Genomic DNA, 25,831 nt, shown 5'->3' with positions numbered 1-25,831 from the left:
AGCGATCGTTTTTGGGAATTCATCAATCCATCCGCCGCCGGAAGTGTCTACACCTGTCCTAGAGATCGAGCACGGCACGGAGGATGTATTTTTGTCGGGGTTCACTTTGGCCGAGGCTCAAGTGGTGCAGAATGTCATGGCTGCGAATGAGGGCATGTATGTCAGCGCACAATCTATCTACCTCATGAACAAGCTAAAACATACCCCTGGAATGGGATTAGGGAGAAGTGGCCGGAAAGGCGTCCCAATGTTGGCCGAAGTGCCACACAACCCTCACACCTTTGGACTGGGTTATCTGCCCACCAAAGAGGACTGGTTGAGGAAAGGAAAAGAAATGGCCGGAAGAGCCAAGGCAAAGAGGGCTGGGAAGCCATTTGACTTAATGCACAGGCCCATCTGGGGTACCCTAAACGGACGTTTCGTCCGGGAGGGGGAAGATTTTCCGTTCTGCGGCTTCCCGGAACCGTGGCAAAACGCGGAGGGGAAGCGCGTACCTGGTTTTGAAATCTTCTTCGACATACAATTATCTGGGGATGATGTTGCCGAAGCGCAGACAGACCCACCAACTGAGGTTGAGCAATGTGGAACAGTGGATCCTGAGAGTACAGAGCTGGAAATGGGGGTAGCATTGGCAAGTCTACTATCAGATCCTCCGATCGACCAAGAGTGCTTGGGGGATAACTCTTCGGTTTCTGTGATTGGAGATGAAATAGCTGCGGGCTTTCCAGCACCGATCTTAGATGCATCTATCGCACCTTCTCTCATCTGGCAGTATGAAGAAGGCTTTTTATCTAGTAGTTCCGGGTCAGGTAGCGAGCCGGAATCTGATTCTACCGAATCTTCTACGTCGGAATCAGATTCCAGCTCGACTGAGTCTGAGTCCGGTATTCTTGGGGGTGATAACCCAGATACCACAGTCCTGTCTTGGTCGTCTTTTTCGTTTTCTTTTGAGTCTGTTGTAACAGAGGAATCTGACGGCTTGGAAGTATTTAATGAGAATGATATGGATGTGGTTTCTGAGTATTTTTCTGTGCCTTTGATTTATTGCTTAAATCAGGATTTTCAAAATTTTGATGAAAACAGCGAGGAAGAAATTCCTCCAGTTTTGCAACGATTAATTAATCAAGAGCAGGAAAGATTTGTTAAACCTTTAATGGATGAAATCACTACTGTGAATGTTGGTACTGAGAAGGACCCGCGGCTGGTCCAGATCGGGTCCACGTTGTCTTCAGAGGAGCGCGAGCGCTTAGTCGCTTTATTAAAAGATTTCAAAGAAGTTTTCGCGTGGTCCTACGAAGACATGCCTGGAATCGATCCTGAGATTGTACAGCACCGGATTTCTCTTGATCCAGAGGCCCGCCCTGTCAAACAGAAACTCAGAAGGATTCGCCCGGACTGGGCCCTCAAGATTAAGGAAGAGGTCACCAAGCAAATTGACGCAGGGTTCCTGCTGGTATCTGAATACCCAACTTGGTTGGCCAACATTGTTCCGGTGCCGAAGAAGGACGCCAAGATTCGGGTCTGTGTAGACTTCAGAGATTTGAACAAGGCCAGTCCGAAGGACGACTTCCCCTTGCCACACATCGATGAATTGGTGGATTTCACGGCAGGACACGCCTTGCTTTCGTTTATGGATGGTTTCTCAGGCTATAATCAGATAGTAATGGCACCCGAAGATCGGGAGAAGACTGCGTTCACTACCCCGTGGGGGACATATTGTTATAGAGTGATGCCATTCGGGCTGAAGAATGCTGGAGCTACGTATCAACGGGCAGCAACTACAATATTACATGATATGATCCATAAGGAGGTCGAGGTGTATGTGGACGACATGATTGTCAAGTCCAAAGATAGAGAGGGCCACTACACCGCCTTACAAAAATTCTTTCAACGGATCAAAGAGTTTCGGCTGCGACTGAATCCCCAGAAATGCACGTTTGGTGTTACAGCAGGGAAGATGCTAGGGTTTCTGATCACACAAAGGGGCATCGAGGTCGACCCTTCCAAAATCAAGGCCATCTTAGAAATGCCACCACCAAGGACTGAAAAGGAGGTGCGAGGCTTTCTGGGTAAAGTGCAATTCATAAGACGGTTTATTTCTAAATTAACCTTGACTTGTGAACCACTTTTTGGTCTCCTGAAGAAAGGAAAGAAATTCCAATGGGACGGCCGATGCCAAGCAGCTTTTGAGCAGATCAAAGAATATCTACAGAACCCACCCGTGTTGTCACCGCCAGAGCCGGGGAGACCGTTGATACTGTACCTTTCGGTAACTGAGACTACCATGGGCTGCATGCTCGCGCAGGAGTCAGAAGACAAAGTGGAAAGAGCCATTTACTATCTGAGCAAAAAGATGCTGGATTACGAGACCCGCTATACACCGCTGGAGAAGGCTTGTTTGGCCTTGGTATGGGCAACCAGGAAGTTGCAGCACTACCTGTTAGCCCACTCAGTAATGTTGGTTTCGCGTTTGGATCCCATCAAATATCTCTTCGAGAAACCAGCACTTACAGGTAGGCTGGCTCGCTGGCTGCTGTTGCTCTCCGAATTTGATTTGAAGTATGTAACGCGCAAGTCAGTAAAAGGCAGAGCGGTAGCGGAGTTCCTTGCCGACCACCCGGTTGAGGGGGATGAAGCGGTTGAGTATCTATTCCCAGATGAAGCCATTCTGCACGTCGAAGATGAAACTTGGACAATGTACTTTGACGGAGCGTCAAACCAGTATGGGTATGGGATAGGGGTGTTGCTGATAGCGCCTGATGATTCCCGTATCCCTTTAGCATTCAAGCTCCGGTTCAAGGTTTCCAACAATGAAGCAGAATATGAGGCATGTATTGCTGGCCTGGAAGCAGCCCTGGAACTAGGGGCAAAACGGTTGGACGTCATTGGGGACTCGAACCTTGTTGTGTCTCAAGCAAAAGGAGATTGGAAGGTCAAGGAGGAAAGGATGATAATCTACCACCAAGCCTTGGATCAGCTAATTCCTCGGTTTGAGAAGCTAAATTTCGCCCACCTAGTAAGAGAGAACAACAGGTTTGCAGATTCATTAGCAACTCTATCTTCTATGATAGACATCCCGTCCGGAGTCCGGATGCGTCCAGTCATTATTGATCAGAAGTTCGTGCCGGCATACGAGTCAATTTCCGCCATAGATGAGGTTCAAGACGGCAACCCCTGGTACTACGACATCTGGAACTTCTTGGAAAAGGAGACATATCCACTAGGGGCAAATGCCAAAGATAAGAGGGCTGTCAGAAGAATGGCTGCTCAGTTCGTTATCTGTGGGGGAAAGCTGTACAAAAGGGGTCATCTGGGAATTCATAAGCTCTGTGTAGAAGCTGAAGAGTCAAAACGCCTGATGGAAGCCATCCATGGGGGAGAGTGCGGTGCACACGTGAATGGAGTAATGCTGGCCAGGAAGATCCTCAGACAGGGCTACTACTGGTCAACCATGGAGGAGGATTGTATTAGCTTTGTTCGGCGATGCCACAAATGTCAAATCCATGCAAACCGCATGAACATCCCGCCGTCAAAACTGTACAACATGACTTCACCATGGCCTTTTTCAGTCTGGGGAATTGATGTGATCGGAGCTGTTACCCCGAAGGGGTCAAACGGGCATGAGTTTATCCTGGTAGCGATAGATTATTTTACAAAGTGGGTCGAGGCCCAATCATACGCGGTGTTGAAGGCATCGCATGTCGCAAAATTCATCAGAAACAACATCATCTGTCGCTACGGGGTGCCAAACGAAATAATTTCAGATAATGGTTCCCACTTCAAGAAAGAAGTGATAGACTTGTTGGAGAAATACAATGTGGCTTTTCACAAGTCATCTACATACAGGCCGCAGACCAACGGAGCGGTTGAAGCCGCCAACAAGAATATCAAGCATATACTACAGAAGATGGTGGAAACCTATCGAGATTGGCCAGACAAGCTGCCATTTGCTTTGTGGGGCTACAGGACTTCAATCAGAACTTCTACTGGAGCAACTCCATATTCATTGGTCTATGGAATGGAGGCTGTTCTACCCATTGAAATTGAGGTTCCGTCGTTACGAGTATTGGCCGAATGCCAGATAGCCGAAGCAGATTGGCAGCAAAGCAGATTCGAAGAACTCATGCTCTTTGATGAAAGAAGACTGAAAGCACTGTACCACATCCAAGGCTATCAACGCAGAATTGCCCGGGCTTTCAACAAGAAGGTTAAGTCTAGGAATCTGAAAGAAGGAGATTTGGTGCTCAAAGACAACCGAGCTCCCATCCACGACCCAAGGGGCAAGTTCAGACCCAATTGGACTGGTCCTTACATCATCAAAGCTATCTGGTCAGGTGGAGCTGTGGTTCTGATGGACCTAGATGGCTTGGAGTTCTCACAACCGATCAATATGGACAAGTTGAAGAAATACTATCCTTGAGAGGCTCGCTAGGCCGAAAACCCGAAAGGGCGACCTAGGCAAAATTCAGAGCACAAAAAAATAGAAAATATAAAAACTGAGCTCACAAGGTTGAAAACCCGCAAAGGGCGGCCTTGGCAAAAGTTAGAGCGCAAAAGGAGAGTGAAAATACTCGAGTGAACCTTAGCCTGAACTACGTAAGGCTTGATTCCCATCTTTGGGATACGTAGGCAGCTTCACCTTGAAGTTCAGCTATAACTTTTCCCCGATCAACTCTGTCCATGTTAATCATCTCAGTCATCCTTATCCATCAGCATTTACTGTGACCTCCGGTACAGTGCTGTTCAGACTAGGGGCAACTTTCCGTTGCTTTGGAGTGCCGCATTGTTCTTCAAACTAGGGGCAACTTTCCAGTTGCAGGGATCTGGGGTTGTGCATCTCAGTGACAGATTTTCAGCGTGTCCAATTCTGATCCACATCGAAATTAGTTTTGAAAAGTTTTAATAAAAGTTGACTTTGTTTCAAATTAATCTTTTTACGACTTAGACCATTTTTGGACCAAAAGCGGAAAATTTTCAGTACCACAACTGTCAATTTCATTGATTTCAAAATAGAGTCCTCCTGCTCTTGCATTACAATCGAGGTTGCTTATTTTAGTACATTTATAAAGAAAACTTGAAAATACTAAATAAGCAATAAATTTGGGGCATAGTTGAATCAAGTATCTCTGCCTCCTCGCCCAGAGCTGGACGGAGCATCTGTTGCCAAGCTGGGCCCAACCTGCGCCTCCTCATTAAGCCAATCCAAGCACTCATCGGACAAAGTGCAACTGAAAGTCGAAGCAGGGGCCAGAAGCTCTCTCGTCCTCCATGCCGTGGCATATCGGGCAAGCTGTGCACCCCGTATTGGGAAAGCGGCTGGGTACTCAATCCCCTCCGGTGGACAAGTCTGATCATGGCCAAACTGACGCAGGAACCGGAACGGAAAATAGAATACGCAGTGGGTTAGACCAACCAATTGGATCCCAATCTGCCGAGACATACTATAGCTCATTACCGGGAGGTTGAGCCAAGGACAACGCCAAGCAATGTCGTCTGCGGACAAATTGCACATCCAATCGAACCACCACCGTTCGTCAAGAGCATTGACTAGGCGCTGCCGAAAGAAGTAGCCTCGAGCTGAATAAGCTGAGCAAGAGTCCACAACCTGCAACTTATCCATTAACCATACCTAGGGAAGGGATGGAAAATGAGAGATTAAAGAATAGAGAGATGTACGATGAGAGAAAAGTAAGACAAGGGTTTTGTGAGAAAAATCGAGCCTGAGAGCCGAGTGACGTGAGCAAATATATGTTTAAGGTCGGGTGGGAAACATTACCTGCAGCAGCAGTGGACTCCCAGCGAACCTAGTCGCCTCCCGGCGATAGACAGAATCTAAACCCATCAATGTCTCGGCCAAGGTCATGGCAATACAGCTCTTTCCTTCTCTCAAACCTTGGGCGACTTCAATCAGGCGAATGCTAGCCCCGCCGAAGCCCGAGGAAAGCATAAAGTGAGACAACAAACATAAGCAGAGGGCGTGTTGCCGGAAGCCCTGCCAATAATGATTGCTGCGGTCACCAGCGTCGGAAAAACGATGGATCAAGCCGAGGATGTCCAGTTCCCCACTGCAAATCAGAGATCGAGCGTCATGCGCTGTGAGCCCACACATTCGCCCTAAAGCCTGGGCGTGACCAAAACGGAGCTGAGGCAAGATCAATTCAAAGCACTCAGACTCCATCAAAACCTGAAAATCTTCGAAAGTGGGACACATTTCTTGGCCGCCAAAGCTAAAAACATGTGTCACTGGATTCCAGAACCTTGCCGCGGCACGGAGAAAAGGAAGCTGTAGCGGAGTACGGCTCAGCGTGAATAGTGCATTCAAGCCGAAACCCCGGAAATTCAATTTTTCCGAGCCATCTAAAGAAGAAATCCAAGATGTGACATTTTCTGCAAGAAACGCCTCCATCTTTGTCTAAAACTAAGATGAAATGAATGTTCTCGGAGTTGAGGCTTTTATAGAAGGAAAAACACTATTCACGCGGACACGTGTCGAAAATCTGGCGGCTGCAGGACTGAATGGCCGGCCAGCTACTTTTTCTGGTTGGCCAGCCATTTACTTTTTGCAGAAATGGCTGGCCAGCTACCTCTTTCCACAGAAATGGCCGGCCGGCTCCCAGGGATGGTTGGCAATGCTACAGTGTATCTTCTTGGCCCAGTTTTACCCTTTCAGGGAGAGTTCCAAACATTTCCATGCAACGGGGAAACCAAAGGCCTTTATCTCCCTCTGTTTCGGACGCGTTCCGATGCCCAGATCGTCAGAAGTACACTTTGTGGTTGTTGAGTTTTTGCTTATCGAGTTGTTGCATTTTGCTTATCGAGTTGTCCGTCGAGCGGACATGTTTTGTATTCGAGTCATTGCTCTCTGTTTAAGCAATTTTTGTTAAAGTCTTGTTTATTTGCGTTATTGCTTTTTGCTTATCGAGTTGTAAACTTGCTAAAGATTCTGTTATATCTTAGTAAGTTGAGTTGTTTAGTTTGTTGCGTCGGTTCACTACCTGACTTGGTGATTACACAATGCGCATTACCATTCAATTTCTTTTTTGTGCAAAGTAAATGATGCGATACGATGCTAAAAGTTTAAAATACAAACACCTTTCCAAAAGCTATTTCATTTCATCATGCTCTACAATAAATAAAGGTACAAGTTTTACAAAAATAAAACTGCCTAACAATGTGCAAAATGCTACAAACTACTAGCAAAAAGAAAAATAAAGCAGGAAATAGCAGCATCAAAATCCTCGGGAACGGGAACGAGAAGCACGCCTGGTCCTCTTTTGTGGGACAACCTCCACACCACCATCAGAGTCGGAGCTGTCATCCTCAGGATTCTCCTCAGCCTCGCCTCTGTTCCCCGAGCCAAAACCGGAGCCCCCCTCCTCGACAGATGTCTCGAACTGACGGTCGGTAGCCTCCTCCTCCTCCTCATCAGGCTCCACCTCCACAACATGAGCCCTACGTCTGCGGACAGGCCCTCCTCGAGCTCCTCGATAAGGCCTAGATGGCCCGGCTCCACGGGTAGGCCCGGATGGCCCAGCTCCCCAATGAGGCCCAGGTGGCCTAGTCTGCGGCTGACCGGACCATGAAGGCATCTGAAAACAAAGAGTTCAATTCAAATGCATCAGTCCAAATATGTACATCAGACGCAGATACAAACAAAAGCTACATGAAGTGGGTGCATGTAAATACAGTGTACAAATGGGGTGTGTGTCAGATGTGCTCTACACAAATAGTCAATCGATGCAGTGGAAATCAGCATGTCATCAGAAGTATGATAAATACCAGAAAACTGAAGGGTACCTGAATGCCTGCGACGGACAACTGTGCCTCCCTGCGCAGGACCATGCCCTCGAGTGTGGCCACCAGCCCAACCACCTCCTCTATGTACCCTCGCGATGGCTGCAAAAATGAGCTCATAATCATCAGTAAACAGAAGAGTGTCTAAACATCTGAATGATGAATGACAAAAGTGGAGCATACCGGCGGTGAGTCCGGATCAATGGCGTATCAATCACTGGGCATCGGAGGCTCTAGTGGAATCAGAATCGGAGAGCTAGTTCCATACTGCCATGCCATCAACTCAGTAGGCATATCTGGCCATCCGAGATGAGGATGAATCGACGGAGTCGGAGGAAACGGTCTACTCCCACCTCTAGATGTGCCAGCCCTGCTAGAAGAAGGGATGTCTGTAGCTCGAGCCTGAGCCTGGTCCGAGGATGACATACCGGCAGGTCTCATCATCGGGATACGAGCTTCTGTCAAAGGGGGCATCAAATATATGTGACGATAGGTGGCGTAGTCCCCCTCCGCAACATATAGCAAAGCATCGCTGCCCAGCATGGCGCCGACTACCTCTGAGAAAGAGAGCCTGTCGGCAGTCCGCATACTAGCTGGAGGTACCGCGGGAACATCCTGAGAAAGATACCCCCGTACCTGGCGCAGAAAGCGCTCCCCCAGGAACCAGACTCTGCCAACTGGCCCTTCGAGCAGGACCCTATACCGGGAGATGCCTGACGCTCCGGTATACTGAAGTAGGAGATCATCACCCAAGGGTGCCCAAGGCTGCCAAGTAATCTGCGGATGATAAATGCATAAACCAATCAGAAATCAAGAATATACAGAGCAAGTCAAAGATGAAAATGAAAAGAACTGAAAGTTCTGAAGTACCTCTGAGTGTCGCACACTGTCGAAATACTGTCGCAGGCGAAGGAGGGTCTCTCGAGGCCTCGCCCGGTGCGGGCCCTCAAATATCAATGAATATGGGGTCACGGGAATCCCTACCACCTCCAGCTCTGGGGCTAACGATGAGAAGTATACATAAGCCCATAGCTGAGAAAAGCAGTGCAGAATATAAGTACGAAATGCTGAGAGCAAAATGCAGACTGTAAAAGTGCGCTGTGTGTGCAATGTACAAGTAATGAAGAGCAGAAATGTAAATCGAGGGGACAGAAAATACCTCCCAAGCTCTCCAGTAGCCACCAAGCAAATCGCCCCGACCGCGGGAGGTCGCGCTCATGTAAAAGTAGAGGGTAGCCAGGCCAGCGCCACCCCAATCATATCTACTGACCTGTGATAGGTCAACCAGAGCGCTCAACAGGTATAGCCCAATGGTGTTCCCTCTGTCGGCGAACAAGGTAGTCCCGAATAGGAACATCAGGAAACCACGGGCATACTGCTCTGTCTCCTCGGGAGTCTCGGGCACCATCTCAGCCCGCCGAAAATGGGAAGAGAACCAAATGTATCTGACTCTCCCTGAAACCCTATCAACAGGTGGGCGAGCCCCCAACAAATACATCCAGGCGGCCTCCCACTCGCCCATATCCTCATCATAGGGGATGGGCCAACCTCCAACATCAAGGCCGGTCAATACAGCAAAGTCAAAAGGGGTCATGGTCATGTCCCCGGTAGCAGAGAAATGAAAGGAATTGGTGGTGTCCCACCATCTCTCTACCAGAGCTGCCATCAAGGTCCTCCTGGCAGGACAGCGTGACAACCCGACACAGAAGGGGCCAAACCCCGCCAAGTCTACTAAGTCTCTGACGCCCTCCGGGAGCTCAACATACCAATCCCGCGCCATGGTGGAACCATATCCTCGCACACTGCGGGAACCACCCTGCATTCAGAATGAATATATGTGTCAATAATGAAATAAATGGGCTGTATACCAATGATAATGAAATGGGCTGTGTGCCAATAAGATGAAATGGGCTGTGTGCCGATGAAGTAAAATAAGCTACATGCAAATTCTATCTACCTGGGCTGCGTGTTCAGAAAATTTTGAATTTTGGGCTGCGTGTTCAATTTTCAGTTATTTGTGGGCTGCGTGTTCACTATCTACCTGGGCTGCGTGTTCAGAAAATTTGAAATTTGGGCTGCGTGTTCAACTTTCAGTTAATTTGTGGGCTGCGTGTTCACTATCTACCTGGGCTGCGTGTTCAGAGAAAATTTGAAATTTGGGCTGCGTGTTCAACTTTCAGTTAATTTGTGGGCTGCGTGTTCACTATCTACCTGGGCTGCGTGTTCAGAGAATTTTGAATTTTGGGCTGCGTGTTCAACTTTCAGTTAACTTGTGGGCTGCGTGTTCACTATCTACCTGGGCTGCGTGTTCAGAAAAATTTGAATTTTGGGCTGCGTGTTCAATTTTCAGTAATTTGTGGGCTGCGTGTTCACTATCTACCTGGGCTGCGTGTTCAGAGAATTTTGAATTTTGGGCTGCGTGTTCAACTTTCAGTTAACTTGTGGGCTGCGTGTTCACTATCTACCTGGGCTGCGTGTTCAGAAAATTTTGAATTTTGGGCTGCGTGTTCAATTTTCAGTTATTTGTGGGTTGCGTGTTCACTATCTACCTGGGCTGCGTGTTCAGAAAAATTTGAAATTTGGGCTGCGTGTTCACTATCTACCTGGGCTGCGTGTTCAGAAAATTTGAAATTTGGGCTGCGTGTTCAACTTTCAGTTAAACTGTGGGCTGCGTGTTCAGTATCTATCTGGGCTGCGTGTTCAGAAAATTTAAAATGTGGGCTGTGTGTTCACTTTCGAATTCGGGCTGCGTGTTCAATTTTCAGTTATTTGTGGGCTGCGTGTTCACTATCTATCTGGGCTGCGTGTTCAGAAAATTTAAAATGTGGGCCGTGTGTTCACTTTCGAATTCGGGCTGTGTGTTCGACAAATCAGTGTTTGAGCTGTGTGTTCTAATGTGGGCTGTGTGTTCGCAATTAATTAATGAACCGAGTGTTCAGAAATTTGAATGTTGAAACTACATGTTCAAAGATGTAAGGAAAGTACTATGTCACAAGCTAAATGTTTAAGCATGGCGGGGGTGCGAAATGTAAAATACAGAAGATGAGGTAAATACCTCTCGGGCCTCGTGAGAGAGATGCTGCTCCGGCTCTCTGAGAAGCAGATCCGTGGGTGCTCTCTCGTCAAAACTGGTAAAATGACGGAAAACGGCACGAGGGAGGACGTGCGCTGCCGGACGGTACCTCTCGGGCATGAAAGGTCGGGTCCTCGGAGGTAGAGTCATGGGATCGAAGTCATCTCCGGCACCTGGAAAACCTCCGCCATGAGCAGAATTGCCCGCCATTTTCAAGGATCTGCAAAAGGGGAGCAAAAATAAGCAAAATGAGCAAAAATTGGAAAAAGTCAACAAAAGTCAACTCTCGGGAAATAAAAAGTCAACAAAAGTCAACTCCCGAGAAAATATTCTAAATACTAAGATGAACTTACCTCAAGTGGTGAAAATGCAAAAAGAAGCTCCCAAGCCGGAATTTAATCGCTCCAAAGTGTTTAAAACTAAGTGTTTTTACGAAAACAATTTGCGCGAGGCGTTGGAAAACGCGCGTAAAACTCAAAACTGGAGAGAAAAGTGTTGAAAGAGGCAAGAAATGAAGTGAGGTTCGGCTGCCATTTATAGGCCTCAAGCCTTGGGTGAAAAGGCATGCAAAAAGGAGGGGAAAAGACCAAAATGCCCCTGGGAAAAGGGCATGGCCGGCCGGCCTCTAATTCTAGCTGGCCAGCCATCTGCTTTTTGCAGAAATGGCCGGCCAGCCATTAGATTTTGTGGAAACCGGTTGGACACCCCCCCTTGGGAAGATAAGTGGCCGGCCATGCTCCCCACATGCTCACCTAGCTCTCTGCAAATTTTGAGGAAGATCGGAGTTCCCGGGACCTGAAAAAGTTCAAGAAAAGTACACTTCCGGTCGCGAAATTGCTCCGTCGGGACTTCGGTTTCAAGTTCTAACATGTGTCTCATCATCATTCATCAAAATCAAAGTGTATCCTTTTTGAATGAGTTGTAACCTTTCAAAGAAGCAGATCGGAGGCCGTGATCGAGTTACCTTCGCCGAAACACGCGTTTCCGTACTCGTTGTTTCACGACGAATGAACACCCTGATTCATACTCGTTTTGTATTTTCATGCACATATCTTGCATTCTCATGGGCATACTCACATTGTCATGTACATTTCTTGTTATTTGTATACCTCTGTGTTTGAGCATGCGTTGTCGCGCATGTTCCACTCTTGCATTGCGATGCATACACTCACCGACGCCGCGTGTGTCGAAACTTTCGGAATCGCGTTAAATATTTGTTGTTAGCATATTGTACTTGTTGCAATTTCTCTCTTTTGCAGGCGCGATATTGTATGTACGGTTCAATTGAGGCTGGCGCGACCAGACGAATCGCGCAGGTATCGTATCTTCTCCGTGTGAGACATGGCGGAGATTGAATAATCCTCCGCATTCTTAACTGCATGAAATGTAGTTGTTGCTTTGCATTCTTGCTTAAAACTGTTGCATCTATTTGCGAATACTTGCTTCATTACAGCTTGCTGCATTTGCATAGTCATTGGGTTACCTTCGGCTTCTTGCATATCATTTGCATTTTGCCCCCTGCCTGCGGGCATGCCTGCGGGCCCATCTCTGTCTATCTTGTATGTTTGTCTGAGTCTTCGGCCTTGTCAAAAATAGGTCGTCTCGGGGCTTTGACATTCACTCCCGTCACTTGTGACTTCCGAGTTCTGTCAAAAAGGGGCAACTGTAGACACCCCATTTTTGACCGACCTTAAGACTCAGACGTCACCGATTGAGCGCTTGGTGATGTTGCATAATGTGCTCGTTCAGAAATTTCAGAGTCGCGGCCGTAAGCCCTACCTCCGGACTTCCGAACCCTTTTCTGTGCCTTGTCTCGGTTTGCGAACCAGACTCGGTTTTCTCTGTTTCTTTTCCTGAAGGGAGGGAGGGGTCTCGTAGACCATTTCTCAATGTCCGTAGGCTACATTTGGTGGCCGTAGGCCATTTTGCCCCTTTCGGAGTCCGGTTCCCGGTTTTCGGAGCCGTCAGGCCGTGTGCCTCGGTTCGGGACCGCTTAACCATCTCCTATTGCTCTGATTTTTGGCATACATCTTATTTTCTCCCTTTTGAGGGACACTGGGGGCTGAGAAACCCACTTCGAGGTCGAATACCATTTTCGGTGCTTAACAGCCCATTTTCGGGACCCCGAACTGCGTGTTTTAGCCCCGGAACGTTCGTTTTGCAACGGTTTTCGTTCATTTTTGGCAGGTACCTCTGTTTTATCACAAGGAAGGTCACTGAAGGGTGGGAGGCCAGCAATTGTTGCAGCAACCAGTTATCTCTCCTCCGGGGCCTCCCGGCGCCCGTTTTTGCAACTTCCGGGCTAATGTTGAATACCTTAGGGGTAGTGTTGCCAACTTTCAACCACATATCTGTGATCTACACATCTGGGAGGCCACTAAAAGTTGGTGGCCGGCCATTAAGGTCACCTGACCCTTTTGACCCCTTTCTTCCGGGCTAATGTTGAACCCCTTGGACCTTTTTTCTTGAACTTTGAACCACATATCTGTGATGTACACACCTGAGAGGCCCCTAAAAGTTCATGGCCGGCCAGTAAGTCAACTTGACCCTTTTGACCCCCTCTTTCCGAGCCATTGTTGAACCCCTTGGGCCCACTTTTTTGGAATTTCAATTACATGGTTGTGTTGTACACACATAGGGCTACCTCTCCAATATCTTGCCGGCCAGAAAAGCTTCTTGACCCTTTTGACCCCTAGCCGGCCGGCTAGGGGGTGTGGCCGGCCGGCCACCTCCAGCAAAAGTGTGAGGCCGGCCAGTTTCCTTGCACTGTACCCTTTCCAGCTGTGGGGCAATATCCCCCAGATATTTTCTATATCCGGGGGATATTTTGGGAGAGAGTTATGCTCTCCAATTCACCCCCCTTTTACACCCCTTTCTTGACCTTATAGCCAGCTGAGGGTCTTCTTCTTGAGGGTTAGAAAAATTCCTCTCCAAGCACAAACCCTAAACTCCATTGTCATCCTTCTCAATTCTCCAAAAAACCCTAACTTCTTAACCTTCATTCCTTCTACACCACCAAGCTCTACCACCACCATCTCATTTCCAGCAGCAAGGGAAGATTCTTGAAGGCTAAAGAAGCTGCAAATCAACCCAAGAAGCAACAAAATCTCGAATCTTCAAGGGTAAGTTACACTTTTACCCTTTTGACCCTTTATCTTGTTCCATTTCTAAGCCCCTCTTGCTTTTTGTTTCAAGCTCCGGCCCTAACTGAAAAGGGCCATATTTTGAGCTCATCTTCACTTCTCATTAAGGGCTCAACCCTGTTTGAGCCCTCCATAATACACTTGCTTCATTGACCATCTTGTATGTCATGATTTTGCATGCTATCTTTGGCCCATGAACAATCTGTTTTTGAGCATGTTATAAACTAATATAAGGCTTATTTTGAGCCCCTCTTCAACATTGGAGAAGGGCTCAACCTTGTTTGGTGTTTCCATATGTCACTTGTAGTTATATCCCCTATTTGGCCCCATTTTTGCATAAATTAGTATCCCTCTTTGCTTCTGTTTTTGGACCTTGGTTCGAACTAAAAGTGGTCTTATTTTAGCCTATACTTCATGTTTCATTCACACTTTTTTCCTGTTTGGTGATTATTTTATATACTTCATGTTATAGCACCTTTTGAGCCTTGTTTTGCATCACATTTTTAGCATGTTTGTATACTGATTTGAGGTCTGCCATATACTGTAAATGTTCATATTTTTGGTCCATCTTCAGTGTTGTAGAAGGAAATTTTTCAGTTTGAGTTTTTCTTATACCACTTGCCTCATTACCCCCCTTTTGGCCCCTATTCTTGCATGCTATTTTTCCCTTACTTATACTTGCTGTTTGGCCATGTTTATAACTGTGAAAGTACATATTTTGGGACTGTCTAGCTTCTGTCTTTGCATTGCGTGTCCGTATTGTACATGTTTGGCATAGCTATAGGCCATTTCGTGTGCCTAATGTCGCATTTCGGGACATTTCCTTGCATTTCATGTCATTTCGCTTCATTTCGGGACTATTTTCCCCCATATTTTAGTGCTGAAATTCCATTAGCATGCTTGCATATCATTTTTTCCATATTTCATTGCATTTCATCATTGCCTCGATTTGCGTGCCCGTGTGCACGCATTTCGAGGCACTTCTTTTTTATCCAACGGCATCCGATGTGAGTGTGGCTGAGGCTCACTCATGTTGGTATAAGCCCATTTGTCATTTCCATGCCATTTCATTGCATTTCATCATTGCCTCGGTTTGCGTGCCCGTGTGCACGCATTTCGAGGCACTTCTTTTGTATCCGACAGCATCCTATGTGAGTGTGGCTGAGGCTCACTCATGTTGGTATAAGCCCATTTGTCATTTCCATGTCATTTCATCATATTTTTGTATCGCCTCGGTTTGCGTGCCCGTGTGCACGCATTTCGAGGCACTTCATTTTCTGCCACCGGCATCCGATGTGAGTGTGGCTGAGGCTCTCTCATGTTGGTATAAGCCCATTTGTCATTTTCATGTCATTTTCATATCATTCTGTCATCGCCTCGGTTTGCGTGCCCGTGTGCACGCATTTCGAGGCACTTCATTTTCTGCCACCGGCATCCGATGTGAGTGTGGCTGAGGCTCTCTCATGTTGGTATAAGCCCATTTGTCATTTTCATGTCATTTTCATATCATTCTGTCATCGCCTCGGTTTGCGTGCCCGTGTGCACGCATTTCGAGGCACTTCATTTTCTGCCACCGGCATCCGATGTGAGTGTGGCTGAGGCTCTCTCATGTTGGTATAAGCCCATTTGTCATTTTCATGTCATTTTCATATCATTCTGTCATCGCCTCGGTTTGCGTGCCCGTGTGCACGCATTTCGAGGCACTTCATTTTCTGCCACCGGCATCCCATGTGAGTGTGGCTGAGGCTCTCTCATGTTGGTATAAGCCCATTTGTCATTTTCATGTCATTTTCATATCATTCTGTCATCGCCTCGGTTTGCGTGCCCGTGTGCACGCATTTCGAGGCACTTCATTTTCTGCCACCGGCATCCCATGTGAGTGTGGCTGAGGCTCACTCATGTTGGTATAAGCCCATTTGTCATTCCCATATCATCGCCTCGGTTTGCGTGTCCGCATGCACGCATTTCCAGACACATATCATCGCCTCGGTTTGCGTGCCTGCGTGCACGTACTTCGAGACACATATCATTTTCTCGATTTGCGTGCCCGCGTGCACGTACTTCGAGACACATATCATCGCCTCAGTTTGCGTGCCCGCGTGCACGTACTTCGAGACACATATCATTTTCTCGGTTTGTGTGCCCGTGTTCACGCACTCCGAGGCATTTCATTTTCATAGCATTCTGCATTTTCTCGGTTTGCGTGCCCGCGTGCACGCATTTCGAGGCATCTCATTTCATAGCATTGTGTACGTTAGGATTGTATCTTAGTTGAATTTCGTGCATATCATGCATATTGCATCGTGTCCGGAATAGGAGTTAGCTCGGGCACGGGAAACGAGGTACATTTCGTACTCCGAGTGACGGAATGTGTCTCAATTCCCCAGTCACCGACACTCCGGATTATCCATGATGGAGTTAGGTTTTAGCTGTAGTTTCATGTGCATTCATCCTATATTGAGTTGTGCATTTCGACTCCTCGGCCATCATGCCTCGGTATGCGTGATTGGTGGCACGAGGATCGAGACATGCATATATTTGTGCAAATACATTGCTATGCCCCTTTCCTGCTCTCTGTTACAGCAAAACCAGGAATCAGCAACTTTCCGGGACTTGGCACGCTTTTCAAGAATAACAGGTGTAAACAGAGGCTAATTGGGGCATTCCGGTGGATTTCCGCGCAAGACAGTCCGGACATGCATCATCCACCAGAAGCAAGGCAGTCCCCGGCTTGCACGCCAGTTTATTTGCTTTCTAGTTAATTCATTAATTAATTAGAAATCTGTAATATTCTTTTATTCGGGACTGTAATATTTAGACTGTATTATTTATTCGGACCCTCCGAGTGAGGGCGCAACTGTAATAAGTGTGGGTGAGTGTGATGCATGTCTTCCAATCCCACGTCTTTCTCCCTTTTTATTTATCCGCTTTTGTTGGTTAGATTAGGGCATGTTTAAATTAGCATACAGTATGATAGCATGTTTGCATTCATCCATCTGTTTTGCATGCATCGGGCTCGGCGCATCATACTAACTGCATTGTATTTTCAATTCCAAGTTGAATACATGATAGTTGTAGCATTCCATACGCCATGTTTAGAATAGCCGAGCCTGCTATAGTTGCATTTTGCATGTGTTGCATTAGGCATTTCTGTATACTTAGGATTCATGCATGATTTCTAATAAGTATCTATTTTGGCTTGGAGTACCCGGTGAGTTTTATGCTTTAGCATCCTTGCATGTGTGTGAGTGAATGCCATGATAGCATACTTACCATGAGGCTATGTGCTTATCTGATATAACTGCCTGAATGCCTGTGGGTGGAGGTTGGGTTACTTAAATTGGAATAAGTCACCAAATGTTTTCAAGCCTACCTGCGGGTAGCAAACCATTTTCAAAAACAAACAAGAAGTGTTTTGTTCCAATCCAGGCGACCTGGTCTATACTTATGTACTGTGTACATCACATAGTAACCTAGGCTAATAAACCGGTTTAAGAACTCACAATGTTTTCAAAAATCGATATCATGATTAGTAGAGGCCGGTCTTTGACCGGGCGAGCGGGGGTGCTCACGAAGTGACCTTCCCCAATCGTACCCAAGTTCCCGAGCCGAAGCAGCTTTGGTGATGACGGACACGTGGCCTTTTGGCACCGAGTCAGGGTTTCCTAAATTTCCCAAAATAAAATATTTAGGTGGCGACTCTGTATCTGGCAAAGCAGTCCATGTTTGGCACTACTTTTTCAAAAATCAGTTTTCTCAAAACGACTTGCCAGATTTGGACTCTTTGGTTCAGATTAAGAACCGTGACAAACAAAGTCGAGTCCGAGCTGTAGCGAGGTCCCCCCGCGGGCTTGTTACACACACGTATACTTGGTTTTAATGCTTATTGGTTTTATGCACCCTACTATTCATGCTAGTGGTACCTAATGAAGCTTTGCATAAAATTTCTTGGATTTTACAATTAGCAAAAGCAAGTGATTTTCTATTGGACAGTGGCATAACCTTGTCATCCACCTGTTTTGATTCCAGAAATTTTAACTTTAGGCTCTGTGGCTTGTCCTTATCGGAAGTTCGACCAAATTTCTACCTTTTTTGTGCACAGTTGTCCCATGTTATGGAATCCCCTTCGTGCACATTTGTTGCTTTTGTATCCTGTTGACTATAATTTTTAAGCTCAACATTGCACATTCTTTATTACAGTTCTACAAGAACCTTGCAACTGGTTTGAAAGATATTGTCTGGAAATCAGGAGATGAAACAAAAGAGGAAGCAAATGATGGTCAATATACAGTAGTAATAGCAATTACCATGTGTCAGTGAGTCTTATATAATAATTGTAGGGCATGATAGATCTCTATTGTGATGCTTTAAGTTGTGTTTGTTATGCTTTTCTGGTTTATAAAGAGGATAACTGTAGGACAGACTATCTTCCTCTTCAATTTGATGACTTGATAAGGTATTTATGTCCTGTTGGTTCATTGTCTGGCCTTCTGTTTTTGTTGTGCATATAACTGATCTGGTATGTTGAATTTGCATTGAAGTTTTGACCCAATCCAACTGGTATCATGTTTTATAACAAAATCATTGACAATCTTTTGCTCAAAGGTGTACTGTCACATGCCAAGGCTGCCAAGCTCTACCATGAGCATTTTCAGGTAATTAAAGTGAAAGCACTCTTAATTATAGTTGCACGTTGTATTTGATAATTTGATTAATGAAATCAACGTTGGTGCAGCCAAAACACGGTGGATTCATAGGAATCGTGGCGTGTGCATTCATTTACGAGCCATTGATAGACAATGAATTTGATAAAGAAGCTGCAAGTAGGGCCTTGGCTTTCGATTTGGCCTGGTAAGATTTTAGTGGTCCTTTTTTTCTTCCCCATATGACAAGTTATCTGAGAGACTTGAATATTTGTGTCAGGTTGCAACATCATTAAACTCCAATGAATGTTTCCTTCTGCAATTTGGATCTTCATTATTTACTTGGCATGGAAATCAAAGTACCTTTGAGCAGCAGCAGTTGGCTACAAAGGTTGCAGAATTTTTGAAGGTATGCTCTTGCCATAACATTTACTTCATGTCAGATGGTTTTTTACTCTGGTTAAGTTTGGACCTCTAAGAAGTATGGGTTGGCCACTTGGGATGAGTTTTTCAATGTTGTAGAAGCATGATTTGACACATCTTCAATGACTGAAAATTTTGAAATAAACAGGTCATGAAATTGAGTATCATGAGAATCTAAACATATATCAATTACATCATAATTAAATTTTATATTCAAGTTTTGTCAAAAATCTTGTTTATTAGGGAAATTTTGATTGAGAAATATTTTTTATCCCTTTCTCTCTCTCTCTCTCTCTCTCTCTCTCTCTAGGTGTGTCTTGTGATATTTTGTAAGGGCAAATGTAGTAGTACAGATTTTTTTTTTCTTCTTAGTATTGGAATGTAAATTTCAACTGAATTTAGAATAAGATTCCAGGTTCAATTTGATGATGAGACTTTTCTTCCAAAAAAAATAAAAATAAAAAATTAGATGACAAGACTTTAACATTCGTAGTCCTTAAGTCTATACAAGTAAGTGACACGTGGAGATTACAAAGTTCAAATGGCGACATGTTCAAGCAGGAAATGGCACATGCAGAGCCTAACGGCGAAAAAGTTGTAGGATACCAACTCAAAAAAAGTTTAATATGATCAGTTGACATATAGGATAAGATACAATAACATTTCATTTAAAGGATGTTACTCAAGATCTTCAAGCCTAGACAAGTCAAGCGACACGTGGAGTCTACCAAATTCAGCCTATGGTGCGTTCAATCAAAGGACAACATGTATAGAACTTATGGCAGGAAAGCTTCACAGGATAAAATCTAGAATATCAATATGGTCAACCAGCTTTGAAATACAAAATGTGATAACATTATGTTTAAATTTAAACAACATTATCATAAAATTCAAAATTCAAATTTCAAATTGATGATGAGTCCCTTTTCAAGTGAATGACCCTCTATAAATATGATGATCATGACAACAAAGAAGGACTGGGAGATGAGAATTGAGAGAATACGAAAGCTAAAAGATTAAGTGCTACAGAGAAATGTGGAATTTATAGAATCGTGAAGAGCAACAACACACATGATTTGATATTCATCACCTGCTCATTTTTCATAGATGAGTTTTTGATATATGAATACTCATGATCAAATTACTGTTTTTTTACTTCATTGACTGCCTGAATATCAATGAAGTGCTGATCGTCTAGCATGATTTATTATATGTTTTAGTTGAGTTAGAGGATAGTTTCATGACAACTAAAGTGACTTAATCTGCTTATTCCTACACCACCTCCACCATCACGACCACCACCAGAAAGAAGTCTTGCAAGGTTAATATTCGAAATTGGATGATACAAGAGTAAATTTTTTTCCTCCTTTTTTCATTTATATTGTCTTTCTGATATAACTTTGGTAAGAAGACTTCAATTGATCTGCATTTCTTTTATATAAAACTTGCCTGTTTCACTGATATTTTTTTTCCCCTTTACCCCACTTGCCATTGCAGGCATAATTCTTTGCCTTGTATTTTAATGTTATTGCTGTGATAGTTTGTTGGATTAGAGGTGGAGGTAAGGTTTCTAATATTTTCTTTTCTTCCGTACTTCCGTACTTTTTAGTTTATTTATATGCATCAGTGGTTTCTGGATTAATTTGTGTTTTCATTTTTCAGGTCAGAAATTTTTTGGAGAGATGCAAAATATGGTCCAAGAATTAAATAACTTAGTTTTTTAAGTTTTTTTATTTTTTAATATATGTAAGCACAGTTAATTTTTTTTTTATTTAATTCCTTTGTATATAGTTTTGAATATTTAATTTCTATTTATAAAATATATGACGTTATTCTATTCAATATGTGGTTATGATTCAAAATATAGTATATAGTGTGTATTACATTCTTCAAATGTGCATACAAAAATAATATTGATTATTTTTCAAATATGTCAAATTTTTTTTATCACAGATTTTATTAGTTATTAATCACACTTAAAAGAAGTGATGTAAATGTTATTAATCACACTTAAAAGGTGTGATCTAAATGTTATTAATCACACTTAAAAAGTGATTAAAAATGAACCTTTTTAATCACACTTCCAAAGATCACACTTAAAAGGTGTGATTTAAGTATTTTTAATCACACTTAAAAGATGTGATCAAAATATTTTTAATCACACTTAAAAGGTATGATCAAAATATTTTTAATCACACTTAAAAGATGTGATCTAAATATTTTTAATCACACTTAAAAGGTGTGATTTAAATGTTATTAAGCACACTTAAAAAGTGTGATTAAAAATGACCCCTTTTAATCACACTCCCAAAGATCACACTTTAATAAAACTTAAAAGGTGTGATTAAATAACATACATCACACAAAAAAAGTGTGATCTTTATCTATTTTTGTAGTAGTGTTCGTTCGAGCCCTGTGATGTGGAGAGTTTGTTGGCAGCTGTGAGACCAGCCATTCCAGCCCCAACAATCACAATTCTTGGCTTCTTGGCCACCATTGTTGCTACAACTTGTTAGTTTTTTAACTTCTCTTGTTTTCTTTTCTATTATTTTCTCAGTAGGACATAAGCAGCGGAATATATTAAGGACAGGGCTCTACTTTTCTTTTCGAAACTATCAACACTCCAAATTCTAAACTATCAACACTCCAAATTCCAAACTATCAACTCTCTCTCTCTCTCTCTCTCTCTCTCTCTCTCTCTCTGTGTGACACCTCTTGTTATATATATGTATATAAACATAGCATTATAATACTAAATTATTTACAAAGGAAGGTAGAGCAAATGTTGTTGATGCCAAGACCCAATAATAAGTTGATGATTCCTTTCACCAACCTCACGTGGAAATCCAGTTAATGACAGCCTACCAACTCCAACCTTTGAATGTTTTCTGATTAGTCAATAAATAGGTTTCAACCAGGTAATCATCAAACAGATGTAGCATTAAAATTGTTGCCATTTTAGGTACTATTACATGTTAAATTATTTATTTTTTTTATTTTTAATTTCCTCTGGCCTTGGAATGAAATGGAATATTAATGTCCTAAAACGCTGTACCACGGTGGTAGGACAACACTGGTGAACAATATTGATGTAGAAAGTACTCTCTTCTTCCTGTCTTGTTAATCACATAGGATCCATCTTCAAGTGCACCATCAATTGGAAGCTCTTTTAAGTTGAGAATATGTATATTACCTCATTAGCAAAAATAAATGATGATTCTGTGTCTGTTCAATAACAGTAAATTATCTTTTCATACTTTTTCCTTTAATATTATGACATACAGGTTGCTCGTTATCATACTAATTATAAGTACCCTATTGTCTTTAGTGTAATGGGCAGTGAATTGGCAATGGCATTATTAGTATTAGCAATTACATTTGAAAATGGTCATTTTTAGTCGTTAGTTTGAAGCTAATAACTATTGCTCTATTTGATCAACCTATCTGTCTAGATGCCCTTTCTGAATTCCCCCCCCCCCCTAATAAATTTTATGTGCTAGAAGCTCGATTTAATGATATAATGTTTTGCTAGATGGACTCTCTACCATTTGAATGCTGCTGGATTTTTGACTTCTTTAGATGATTACTTGAAGTCTTACTACATACACAATTAAAAAAAAAAAAAAAGGCCCAATTAGTACACATTAATGTGTCTTTAAATAACCATAATTTAGATATTTAGGAGATATTGTAGGATAATCCAAAAAACTAGGAAACTAATATAACGTTATAAACTTATTCCTAAAAAAATGCAAATATCAAATAAAACAAATTAAATAAATCAAATACAATTTTAAAATTACAAAATAACAGTCCAAAGGGATATGAAGCTTGTTCCTCACAAAATTGTGAATAAAGATGGAAAGCCTTGTATCAAAGTTAAGATTAAGGATGCAAAGCCCAAGGTATTTAGCCCTGAGAAGGTCAGTGCTATGATTCTAATTAAGATAAAGGAGACTGTGAGGCATTCCTTGGGAAGAAAATCAATTAAGGATGCTATTGTCACAGTTGTTGGTGAGTAGAACTCTTCTAAATTACTACTATTATTCTCCACTCTTCCAAGGATGCTGTGGTATTCCCTTTTACTTTTTTTTGCAACCTGCAGCCTACTTTAATGATGCCCAAAGGCAAGCTACCAAGGATGCTAGTATTATTGCTGGGCTGAATGTTGCTAGAATTTTAAATGAACCATCTGCTGCAGCTATTGCCTATGGATTCGACAGTAAAGGTGGTGAGAAGAACATCCTTGTGTTCGACCTTGGTGGTGGCACGTAAAAAGTTAGACAATTTTTTTTTTTTTAGCACACCAAAGCTATTGCAAATCTCAAACTGTCATGATGATACGTTTGATGGACTATATAATCAAATAGCACCAACCACGGATCCACTAGTAACAAAAGGGTTTAGAGTGTCTAGTCGATTTGTTGCCATCAGAACTTTGATGTTCCCTCGAGCATCAAATCCATCAAGCTGATTCACAATTTCAAGCATAGTGCACTGAACCTCATTGTCTCCACCCACACCATCATCAAAACGTGCACCTCCTATGGCATCTAGTTCATCAAAAAACACGATACAAGCTTTTTTGGAACGTGCCATTTGAAATAGTTCATGAACCAGACGGGCACCCTCCCCAACATATTTCTTAACAAGTTCACTTCCAATAACACGGATGAAACACGCATCAGTTCTATTAGCCATAACTCTAGCTAAAAGTGTCTTACCGGTACCAGGTGGACCATAGCATAGAACACCCTTAGGAGGGTCGATTTCGAGGTTCGCAAGCTTTTCAGGATTATTCCTTTGAAGTAACTACATAAGGAGAAACAAATAAACCATAAACAAAGAAAAAGAAAAGTAAAGAAACGAAAAAACAGAGAAAATCATAAATAAGAGAAAGATTGTTTTCAACATTGTAGTAGTCTTCTATGTCTATCTGTGCTTGTCAAGCTTGATTGTGTTTGCCATGACCATATATGAACCTTGCACTTTTCTCTGTGTAAACATGAGTCTCATTGTCCAATCTGTTAATACCCATTTCAAATTTGTAATTAGCATCTTATACTCTGAAATTGATAATTTAATTACCTGCAAATGAGTTAGAAATTTTGATTTGAACTTACGATTCTCTGAAATTGATAACTTAATTACCCATTTCAAATATTTTCATTAAAAACAAACCTAACATTATTTCACATTTTCTATGGTATAGATGGATGATCTCGTGCATGAAGCTAAATTGTACAAGACTACTTGGCAGTATAAGCATTTTTGGGAGGATTAAATATTTTTGGATGGATGTGTATGGATAACAAATATTAGTAGTTTTATTTGTTAATAGCTGTGCATGGATAACAAATAGTTATGTTTCAAATTGTTATGCTAGATGGATGTGACTTGTGAATGAAAACTTAGAATAGCTGTATTGTGTCGAATGTTAATGAATTATGTATTGTGTCGAATGTTAATGATTCAGTTGACTTGAATGACAGGTGTATTGTGTCGAATGTTAATGATTCAGTTGACTCGAATATTATGGATTGAATGAATTATTAGGAATTACAGGTGTATTGTTTTCCTGCTTTTGGCGACCAATTTATTAGTCATGACAAATAAATAATTTTTTTTCTCAAAAAATGACAAATGCCGCCCAAGAGTTTTGGTCACAAAAAATACATCTATTGCCAACCAAAACAACTCTTGATCGTGGAATCTCACTTTTGCCGACCAAAAGTTTTGGTCGCGAAAAGTAACAAATGGCGACCAAATTTTTTGGTCGTAGAAACTATTATTTAGCGACGAAGAACGTTTGGTCGTGGAATATAATTTTTGCCGACCAATTTTGTTGGTCGTTGAAAGTAATTTTTGCCGACCAAATTAACGACTAACATGTATGGTCGTTGAATGTAATTTTTGCCGACCAAAGTCTTTTCGCGACTAAATAGGTTTGTCGCAATAATTATATGTTTACCGACCAACAATTTAGTCGCCAAATAGAACGTTTTGCCGACTAAAAATCTTTTTAGTCGCTAATTACTTTCCGCGACCCTCAATTGCCGACCAAATTGGCGACCAAAAAAATTGGTCGGGAATATGTTTTGCCGACCAAAAATTGGACTTTTAAATGTGTTTATTCTTGTAGTGTTCTCTCAGGCTCATTCTGGTTCGACTTTGGTTCGTGACCCATTTGCTCGTGATTGTGCCTCGTCTCAGTTGACCCATATGGATTTCCTCTCTATTCGTGCTATTTGGTAGTCGCACCCATCCAGCGGTTTGACCCATCTAGTTCTCGACTCCTCACAGTTCAGCTTCTCTCTCTGGCTCTCCTTCGTGGTCGACCTATATGGTTTCTAGCTCGTGAACATCAGCATCGCGACTCGCCCTCTTTGTCTCCAGTTCGCGATTGTGTTCGCACTTATACGTCTTCGACTTTGACTTCGGATTCTGGTTCTCCTTCAAACTCTCTCTGGTTCTCGATTTGTTTATTCTCTTTCAGACTCTCGATTTGTTTGTTCATCTTTGGTTTGTCTCCTTCAGACTGTCTCTAAGTCCTCGATTTGGTCTGTGATACAATACTACTGTTCTCAGATTCTGCTTGGGTATTATACTTAACACCCTAGGTTTAGGCTTATTACACTACAACCTCCAAGGTTTTGTATTTTAATTTGTTCCATTAGCTTTTTTTTTTTTTTTTTTTGATTCATTACAATGTCGGATCATAAGATTGCTAGGCCTAAAAATAGGTCACTGGCTTC

General features: G+C 43.0%; 1 long non-coding RNA gene and 1 pseudogene across 2 annotated transcripts in view; one reads left to right on the top strand and one right to left on the bottom strand.

The window, feature by feature from the left end:
• The window catches only part of LOC145801551 (uncharacterized), a 31,822-nt gene extending 11,229 nt beyond the window's left edge, over positions 1-20,593 (top strand). Inside the window, exons 4-6 of one of the 2 annotated variants that reach the window (XR_014343161.1) lie at positions 18,211-18,665; positions 18,746-18,861; positions 18,934-20,593. This is a non-coding gene — a long non-coding RNA (uncharacterized LOC145801551). The remainder of the gene's footprint in view (positions 1-18,210; positions 18,666-18,745; positions 18,862-18,933) is intronic. The other variant, XR_014343162.1, reaches the window with a different exon arrangement.
• Positions 20,594-23,438: 2,845 nt separating this feature from the next.
• LOC145800116 (26S proteasome regulatory subunit 7 pseudogene) lies at positions 23,439-25,593 on the bottom strand (annotated as a pseudogene).
• Positions 25,594-25,831: the final 238 nt, after the last annotated feature.

This window comes from Camellia sinensis, chromosome 10, assembly GCF_055761805.1.
Source record: "Camellia sinensis isolate YWXY chromosome 10, ASM5576180v1, whole genome shotgun sequence".
Lineage (NCBI taxonomy): Eukaryota > Viridiplantae > Streptophyta > Magnoliopsida > Ericales > Theaceae > Camellia > Camellia sinensis.
This window is presented reverse-complemented; position numbering and strand designations above follow the sequence as displayed.